Source organism: Amblyraja radiata, chromosome 4, assembly GCF_010909765.2.
Source record: "Amblyraja radiata isolate CabotCenter1 chromosome 4, sAmbRad1.1.pri, whole genome shotgun sequence".
Taxonomy (NCBI): Eukaryota; Metazoa; Chordata; class Chondrichthyes; order Rajiformes; family Rajidae; genus Amblyraja; species Amblyraja radiata.
Window position 1 is genome coordinate 72,550,908 of NC_045959.1, and position 7,536 is coordinate 72,558,443.

General features: G+C 42.1%; 1 protein-coding gene across 1 annotated transcript in view; it reads right to left on the bottom strand.

Annotated features, from left to right (window-relative positions):
• Window positions 1–7,080, bottom strand: part of atp6v1h (ATPase H+ transporting V1 subunit H) — a 94,674-nt gene extending 87,594 nt beyond the window's left edge. The window contains exon 1 of the mRNA XM_033019726.1: window positions 6,934–7,080. The gene's annotated coding sequence lies outside the window, so the exon portion shown is untranslated. The remainder of the gene's footprint in view (window positions 1–6,933) is intronic.
• Between the last annotated feature and the right edge of the window lie 456 nt (window positions 7,081–7,536).

The following is a 7,536-nucleotide window of genomic DNA, read 5'->3' on the forward strand; positions in this document are numbered from 1 at the left end:
CTCTCTCCCCTCTCTTCTCTCTTCTCTCGATCTCTCTCTCTCTCCCTCTCTTCTCTCTCCCTCTCTTCTCCCTTCCCTCTCTCCCTCCCTTACCTCTTCGTGAGAGTTGGCAGCTCTGCTATGCCTTGGGTCCAAAAGAGGATAGAAAGAAAATACTTAATGGTCTTTGTAAGAAGATTTTAATAAGCTCTTCTACATTTAAGGTAAATTGACATATTAGAGGCAAAAAGCATCTTCAACATACAGGTCTCTCCACACAACTGAAAACAATTGCATTTAAGTGACATATCATCCATTGTTCAGGCATGTAGTTATGATCATCTTTTTTCTTATTAGTTAATCCTAAATGATATCTCCTGTAATTTCAGATGTCAACAGTGGGTCCAGAATATTCGTCGACAAGATCTCCTGCACCGAACTGCAGAGTATTTGTCAAATAACTGCTGTCTTATGTACATTGTGTGAAATTGTGATTTGTTAACTGCACAAAACTAATGCAAACGGCGATATATTTATTATTGTATCTACGTTGGACATTTTGCTCTTTGGTGTCAGAACGCGGGGTGGGAGATTGCAACCTTCACATGGTCCGCCCTGTTTCGACAAATCCAATCAACCTGGTGTGCAGTCAAATAAGATCAAATAGAACAAGTTGTCCTACAACTTTAGGCTGTGCACGCCATACGCAAGAAGAAGAAGAAGTGTCAGAACGCAGTCTGAAGAAGGCTTCCGACCTGCAACGTCACCTATTCCTTTTCTCTAGAGATGCTGCCTGACCCACTGAGTTACTCCAGCATTTTGTGTCTATCTCGGTTTAGATTGGGCTCGTGGGTGGAGATTGCGGTTGGTCTGGTGATCTAGAACGAGGGCCAAAGTCTCAGAATATGGGTCATGATATTTAGTAATGAGACAAGGAGCAGTTTCTTCACTCAAGGGCTGGGAATCTTGGAATTCTTTATCGCGTGAGATGGTGGAAGTCGAGTCCTTGATATTTTTTTTTTTTCAAATACGAAAAGGATGAAGGATAATGGAGAGAATGTGGGAATAAGGTGTTGAGTTGCAGGATCAACAATAATCTTACTGATGGTGGTTTGAACTTAGATGGCTTATCCTTGCTTCTATTTCTTACAGAGATACAGCGCGGAAACAGGCCCTTTGGCCCACCGCGTCCGCATTGACCAGCGATCCCCGCACACTAACACCATCCTACACACACTAGGGACAATTTACACTTATACCAAGCCTACAAACCTGTATGTCTTTGGAGTGTGGGAAGAAACCGAAGATCTCGGAGAACACCCATTCAGTCACGGGGAGAATGTACGAACTCTGTACAGACAGCACCCACTGTAAGGCAGCAACTTTACCGCTGCACCACCATGCCGCCCTTAATCCACTAGGGCACTAGGTTACAATAAACTTCCTACATATTCCAGGAATGCATCTCATAAAAATGGGAGAGGTTTAAATGCATTGTAAAATCTGCTCTCAGTTTCCTAGATCGGTATTGCTCTAATGGCCTCTTTGTATCATTTTCTTTGATTTAAACCATCCATTGTTCTGCATTTAGATTTTATTTTTTCCCCTGTGGATCACAAGGCACTGTTTGTTTCAGGGGTGACTCTAATCTCCAGCGTAATTTGACAAGACAGCCAAGAGGGCAAACACAGGCAGTTCAGATCTGCTGCCTGTATCGCATGAGAGAACAAGAATGAGACCAACTTGTTTTTTGCAGATCATCAACCCCTGACTGATGTTATCAATGCCGATGGTGACTCAAGGAGACTCAACCAGGTGGTGGTTTACAAAGGTCCATGCCCATTGTTCCTCATGGCATACCACCAGCCTCAACAGATCACCTAGTCATAGAGTCTCACAGCGTAGAAGCAGGCCCTTCAGCTCAACTTGCCCACGCTGGCCAACATGTCCCATCTACACTAGTCCCACATGCCTGCATTTGGCCCATACCCCTCTAAACCTGTCCTAACCATCAAATAACCTAAAAGAACTGTCATATGAGGAAAGATTTAAAAGACTAGGCTTGTATTCACTGGAGTTTAGAAGGATGAGGGGGATCTTATCATATTGTTTACAGTGTACTATGTTTACAGATTCTGTTGTGCTGCTGAAAGTAAGAATTTAATTGTTCTATCTGGGACAAGCTAGATGCAGGAAATTGTTCTACATGACAATAAAACACTCTTGTTAGATGCAAGGGGATCTTATAGAAACATATAAATGAATAAAAAGACTGAACAAGCTAGATACAGGAAAAATGTTCCCAATGTTGGGCGAGTCCAGAACCCGGGGCCACACTTAGAACAAAGGGGAGGCCATTTAAGACAGGTGAGAAAAAACTTTTCACCCAGAGTTGTGAATTTGTGGAATTCCCTGCCACAGAGGGCAGTGGAGGCCAAATCACTGGGTGGATTTAAGAGAGAGTTAGATAGATCTCTAGGGGCTAGTGGAATCAAGGGATATGGGGAGAAGGCAGGCACGGGTTATCGATTACGGCTGATCAGCCATGATCACAATGAATGGCGGTGCTGGCTCGAAGGGCCAAATGGCCTCCTCCTGCACCTATTTTCTATGTTTCTAGAACACTCATCCAGCAATCCTCGAGCCCACCAGCTCATCCCGTAGTCAATTCATCAGCTTTTCCATAAGAACTTCCATCAGTTCTTCCAAAAGAATGACAATCATACAATCTCGATTACCCTCAGCTCATCAAGCAGCCCCTTAATTCACCCAGAAGTCTGAACTATTGAATGCTCACTGCATCTCTTTCCATGTCGGCAAGTTAATATCCAGCTGCATGAACCATGGGAAAAGGGAATAAATAGATGCATGTGGTGCAGTGATTTGTGCAGCACTATAGGCCTGGAGACCAAGAGGAGTTCACCATTGAACGGAGTTTGAACGGGGGGCTTGAGGCCCCCGACCGAGGAAGAACAAAAGGAAGGGACTTGAACTTTATTTCGCCTTCCATCACAGTGAGGATTGTGTAGGAGTCACTGGTGAATGTCCGTATTAAAATGTGTTTTTGAGTGCTGTTGCTTTTAATTGTATGACTGACCTGGCCAATGAAATTCCTCGTATGTTGCAAAACATACTTGGCAAATAAAATCTGATTATGATTCTGAAAAGCCTTTCCCTTCCATACTCTTTCCTCTCTTTGATCTTTTTGCAGTTGACTGCCTTTCTGTACTTGTTGCAAGAGATTGTCGCGGCATCCAGCATCCTCGGAGAATGTAGAATTAAAGGCAGAGGCAATGCCAGTTTTAAAGATGGTTATTTGCCTCAAGATTGGATTATTGTATCTCCAGAACCCCCCCAGAGGCTCTGGGAGACACAAAGTTCAAGAGGGAACACAAAAAGCCTAATTAGGAAGAATATTAAGAGTAAGATTTTCAATTAAAATACTGTAATTGATGGAACCTTGCCTTTAATTTGGTTCTTGGATGAAACCCTGATGGGTCTCACATTGTCTCTTTAAATTTACTCTCCTTTTCACACTTGCATTAAAACACACAGCCACCGCCATTCACAGTGATACTGCCCGGCAGTCTCATAATTACAGTCAACACAGCCACCTTGACAGCCACACAAAATGATGTAAATAAAAATTGTTTTCCTTGTTTAAGAAGTTCAATTTAGAATTATTTGAAATTGTGGGGGTTGGTACAAAATACTTCTGACCCACAAATGTGTTGCTATGAGACATTCACATTTAAAAAATCCATGTCTCAAAAAAAGCAAGAAGGTGCCCATGTTATTTGACCAACTTATCAGATGAATTTAAATATGTAGGTATGTATGCATTAGTTTTGCTCCTAATTCCCTTTTCCAAATCATTAATATATATGGTAAACAGTTGCGGCCCCAACACCAAGCCTTGCGGCAAAAAAATCCAGAAGATTAGTCAAACATGATTTCCCTTTCATAAATCCATGTTGACTTGGACTAATTCTTTTACTGCTATCCAAATGCCCCATTATTACATCTTTAATAATTGACTCCAGCATCTTTCACACCACCAAAGTCGGGCTAACTGGTCTGTAATTCCCTGTTTTCTCTCACGCTCCTTTCTTGAAAAGTAGGATAGCATTAGCTACCCTCCAATCCACAGGAACTGATCGTAAATCTATTGATCGTTGGAAAATGATCATATGTATAAATATATATGTATGTGTATATATGCATGTATGTGTATATATGCATGTATATGTATATGTGTGTATATATGTATGTATATATATGTTTATATGTGTGTATGTATGCATATAAATGTATCCATATGTATGTGCATATGTATGTATACGTGTGTATGTATGTGTATATATGTATGTGTATATATATGTATGTGTATAAATATATATATATGCATATATTTATTATTACTATATAATTATATATATAATTGCCTTTATGGTTTATGTATATCATCTTACAAGACAAATGAATTAATAGTGATTATTTAAATCAAAGTTGCTTCTGATCCATGAGAATAAACTTTATTATCTCTAACTTGCCTCTCACACACAGACACACATTCATATAAATATATAAAATATAGATACGTTAAATTTAATTTTGTGCAGTGTGTGTTAAAGCAATACAAGGGAAACTGCACAATACAATGCAAGGGAAACTACGCAAAGGAGGGGGCTGTTCCCGCTACAAGATACTCGAGGATCTTTGCTTTGGATCAAAGATTATAGAGGAGCTTTATAATCTTTGCTTTGGATCTCAGTCGCGTGTCGCATTAAGAAATGGCGGCCGTGACGTTCCGTCACGTACTACACGTCAGTCCATTGGATTTCGGAGGAGTGGTCTATCTTGCTCCTCTATGATCTTTGGCGTCGATCTTCTGGGAGAGTGCTTGGGACTGCGTGACCTTCTGGAGTGTCTCTGTTTGAGCGAGGCCTAGCGGGCTTGAATAGGTAGATACGAGGATTGAGCCCACAGTGGTTAGGTACAGTGGTGGGAACTGTAATTCTGTTTTGTTAAAATAAAGATTAGTTGATCAAGTACTTGATTCAGTGGTTTTTGACTGAAACTAGACTGGCGGGAAGCTTAAGGGCCTGTCCCACTTTCACGACCTAATTCACAACCTTTTTTACTCGTGGACATTTTTCATCATGCTAGAAAAAACGCCCCAACCTACTTGATGCCACAAGTACCTACAATTAGCATCACGGCCTGCCACGACCTACCTACGACCTCGTGACGACCATGCTGCGAGTATGAGTCAAGGGCAAACTCGGCAGAGGTTGTGAATTAGGTCATGAAAGTGGGAAAGGCCCTTTAGAACAAGCAATTTACACGAACAGTGCCTTCATTCCAGCCATGAGTGATGTTGCATCCATTACAAATTAATGAACTTCTTAATGTCTTAATTCACTTAAATAGCAGCTGCCCATCACACATGTCAAAGATACTGCTCCATATCTCAGAAATACAACACGTAACTGTCATTATATTTATGCACATAACCACATTTGAATTTCTAACCCATGCCTTGGTTTTAATAAAGTACTTTCAACACAATGATCCACTTTATAAATAGAATGTAAAGCTTTAATTTCTATTGCCAAAGTTTGGAATTCTGGCAGAAATGTTGGCACAAACTGCTAGATTTTTGTTCACAAGTTGAGAATGATCTTTAGACTTCTGATCCCACTGATTCACAGGACACACCAGACCTTTCCCTCCCCCAGTTATTGCAATTCTCCCAAATTATGTTTTATTTCCTAGCTCCTTGTGGAAAGGGAGTATCTCCTCTAACTCCCATGGCAAAACAAACTTGGACACTAATCCTCTTTTACCACCAGGTACAAATTGCAAATGTTCACTGAAAGTCGTTTTTTCCCCCTCTGGTAAACTGATCTAATTAGTCTGATTGTTTAGGTATTAACAATCTTGATCAGGTAAAACAACACAGAAATATAATTTCACCAAATATAAACAATGTACACACTGAACTAAAAGGGACAAACTAAAACTTCACATCTAATGAAGTAGTTCTAAAGTGCAGTCACTTTCTTAAAGTATTGAATGCAATTCATTGCAAATCAGCTTGGTCATAGGCGAGTGTTAACCAAATCAAAAATGTAATGATGGATGTGCAAAGATGAAAACTACACCTTGGTTGACTAACAGTTATGAGCTTCGGGACGGCATTGTTGTCAAAACAGACAGGAGACGAGCCGCATCAACAGAGAGCGGGTCAGGACAGGTTGCGATGCCCAGCTCGGAGCTGACATGAGAACTGTGTAGGATGAAGAGTAGAACTTGTTCAAAGTTTCGCTTGGGCAGCTTACAACCCAGCAGTATGATGATCGATTTCGCTAACTTCAAGTAACCCTTACTCTCCCGCTCTCTCCATCCCTTCCCCCTTCCCCCATCCTAGTTATCCGACGTTTCACTGTCCTGATTAAATGTTATGTTGCATGCTCGTTGTCATCTTCCACTCAGCTAACAATGAACCATTCTACATTTCCGCGAACATGTTTTGTTTTGATCTGTCGTTTACACACCTTATCCTTCCATATCTCCCTCATCCCCCTACTCTCAGTCTGAAGAAGGGTCTCGACCTGAAACGATTCGTCACCTATTCCTTCTCCAGAGATGCTGCCGGTCCCGCTGAGTTACGACAGGATTTTGTGTCTATCATCTGACAGGAGAACTGCTCGATGCTTGCTGCATCGCTCCAGTAACGTGGGAGTTGGAGCAGCCGGTGCCTGACTCAGTGACAGCGGGCGGCGCGGACACAGACAGCGGCCGAGGCCTTGCTCCCAGCTGTGAGGCGGCGGCGGAGGCGGCCTCTGGCTCAGGACCCGGCCTGGGCCCAGACCTCGGCCTCGCGCCGCCCGCTGCCGTTACACGTCGCGGCGCGCGCGGCGGTTCGAAAACAGAAGGCTCGCGACTCACCTCGGAACGAATGCAGCTGCGTCACCTTGGAACCCTCGGTGGAGCGCGCGGCAGGATCATGTGAGCTGTCACGTGATCCGGCGGCTCCTGGATCAGCGGGACCGCGCCAGATAGTCGAGCCTGGTCTGGCGCGGGCTGGTTCACAACCTCCCGTCAACTGGCTGCTGCACCCATCATTATACAAACACATAATGCATCCTTAATAAGGATGAGGGTATAGTTATTTAAGAATATTCGATTTACTTGTACTATGGTGGTAGGTTTTGTTTTTGAATTATTTAGTATTGTAAATACTATAAATCTATTTTTTGGTTTAAAAACAAAACAGTGCAGCGCTCCTTCCTCGCTGTCACCCCTCTCTAGCAATGTTACAACATTTTCAGATTCTGCAATTTATCCCATCAGATAAAACATAAAAATAAGTTTAATTTGACACCTAATTCACTTTCATATCTTCAGTATTAAAAAAGTTATGGCCATTTTCATACTCGGAAATTAGCATCTTGTTCCCTATTGCTTTTCCATTGACTTAACACAAAAGCTGTGATCGTGGACAGTCAAAAGCCCATAACTTTATTAAAAATTAAGAGAACTGAATGACAT